Here is a 2,097-nt window from a genome sequence, read left to right as displayed (position 1 = left end):
TGGAGCTGTGAGTTCCACCACCTGCTTACTGGATCCATGTCCCTCTTGGCTGGTTTTGGGCAGCAGAGAGGTGACACAGAGCTGGGTCCAGGAGATTATAAATGCTTCTTTGAGGGGGGCTCCTTTCTGGCTCCTTATAAGGAGGCACTTGTGCACCCCCTCCTCAAGAAACCTTCCCTGGACCCAGCCGTACTTAATAACTATTGTCCAGTCTCCAACCTTCCCTTTGTGGGAAAGGTTGTCGAGAATGTGGTGGCGCTCCAGCTCCAGCGGTCCTTGGAAGAAGCCCATTATCTAGGCCCTCAAAAGTCGGGATTCAGGCCTGGCTACAGCATGGAAACTGCTTTGGTCACTCTGATGGATGATCTCTGGCAGGCCCGGGACAGGGGCTTGTCCTCTGTCCTGGTGCTTCTTGACCTCTCAGCAGCTTTCGATACCATCGGCCATGGTATCCTTCTCCGCCGTCTGGAAGGGTTGGGAGTGGGAGGCAGTGTCCTTCAGTGGTTCTCCTCCTACCTCTCTGGTCGGTCGCAGTCAGTGTTAGTGGGGGGGTTCAGGGGTCAACCTCTAGGTCTCTCCTCCCTGCTATTTAATATCTACATGAAACCACTGGGTGAGATCATCCAGGGGCATGGGGTGAGGTATTATCAGTACGCTGATGATACCCTGTTGTACATCTCCACCCCATGTCCAGTCAGCGAATCAGTGGAAGTGATGTGCCGGTGCCTGGAGTCTGTTGGGGTCTGAATGGGTGTCAACAGGCTCAAACTCAACCCTGACAAGATGGAGTGGCTGTGGGTCTTGCCTCCCAAGGACAATTCCATCTGTCCGTCCATTACCCTGGGGGGGAATTATTGACCCCCTCAGAGAGGGTCAGCAACTTGGGCATTCTCCTCAATCCACAGCTAACATTAGAGCACCATTTTTCAGCTGTGGCGAGAGGGTGTTTGCCCAGGTCCACCTGGTGCACCAGTTGCGGCCCTACCTGGACCAGGAGTCACTGCTCACAGTCACTCACGCCCTCGTCACCTCGAGGTTCGACTACTGCAATGCTCTCTACATGGGGCTTCCATTGAAAAGTGTTCAGAAACTTCAGATCATGCAGAATGCGGCCGCGAGAGCTATCGTGGGGCTTCCAAGATCTGCCCATGATTCGCCAACACTCCGCAGCCTGCACTGGTTCCCGATCAGTTTCCGGTCACAATTCAAAGTACTGGTAATGACCTACATGGCATCGGACCAGAATACCTCCGAGACCGCCTTCGGCCACACGAATCCCAGCAGCCAATTAGGTCCCACAGAGTTGGCCTTCTCCGAGTCCCATCGACTAAAAAATGCTGTTTCGCAGGACCCAGGGGAAGAGCCTTCTCTATGGCTGCCCCGACCCTCTGGAATCAACTCCCCTCAGAGATTCGAACTGCCCGTACTCTTCCTGCCTTCCGCAAGATGTTGAAGACCTATCTATGTCCCCAGGTATGGGGGGAATAACTATCTTGTCCCCCCAGCACCACCTTTTTTTCTGACTGTAATATATGAGAAGGGTATGATTGTGAAGTAATGATCATTTTTTAATATTTGTGGGTTTTAAATGGTTTTTAACTTATATCGGATTTGTACTTTGTATATTGTATTGCTGTTGTTGTGAGCCACCCCGAGTCTTCGGAGAGGGGCGGCATACAAATCTAATAAAACTTAAACTTAAACTTAAATAAAGTATATTAGGAACCAGTCAATATAAATCATAAGGATACAAGCAACAAAGAGATTTAGCACAACATATCCCTGAGTCCTGCTGAGTTTCTATCTTCCTTGATATTTTTTTAAGTAATCTAAAATTAAATTAAATAGGAAATTCAAATAGGGTAAGTGGGGACACAGACTGACAGACAGACAGACAGACAGACAAATAGAGAGACAGAAAAAGTGATAGAATTAAAGCAGGGATCTTTGAAAGTGCAAATATAACTCAAATGCTTCGTTCCTATATCAAAATGGAGGAGGAAAAGTGATTCTTTTGAGAAAAGCTAGGAAGTAGGAAATACAGATCATTTCCTACGTGAAAGCGGACATTGAGAAGGCAAAATTAATCACAAGAGT

The sequence above is a fragment of the Erythrolamprus reginae genome, chromosome 2 (genome assembly GCF_031021105.1).
Source record: "Erythrolamprus reginae isolate rEryReg1 chromosome 2, rEryReg1.hap1, whole genome shotgun sequence".
Lineage (NCBI taxonomy): Eukaryota > Metazoa > Chordata > Lepidosauria > Squamata > Dipsadidae > Erythrolamprus > Erythrolamprus reginae.
The sequence above is the reverse complement of the archived record's forward strand: the minus strand, read 5'-3'. Positions refer to the sequence as shown.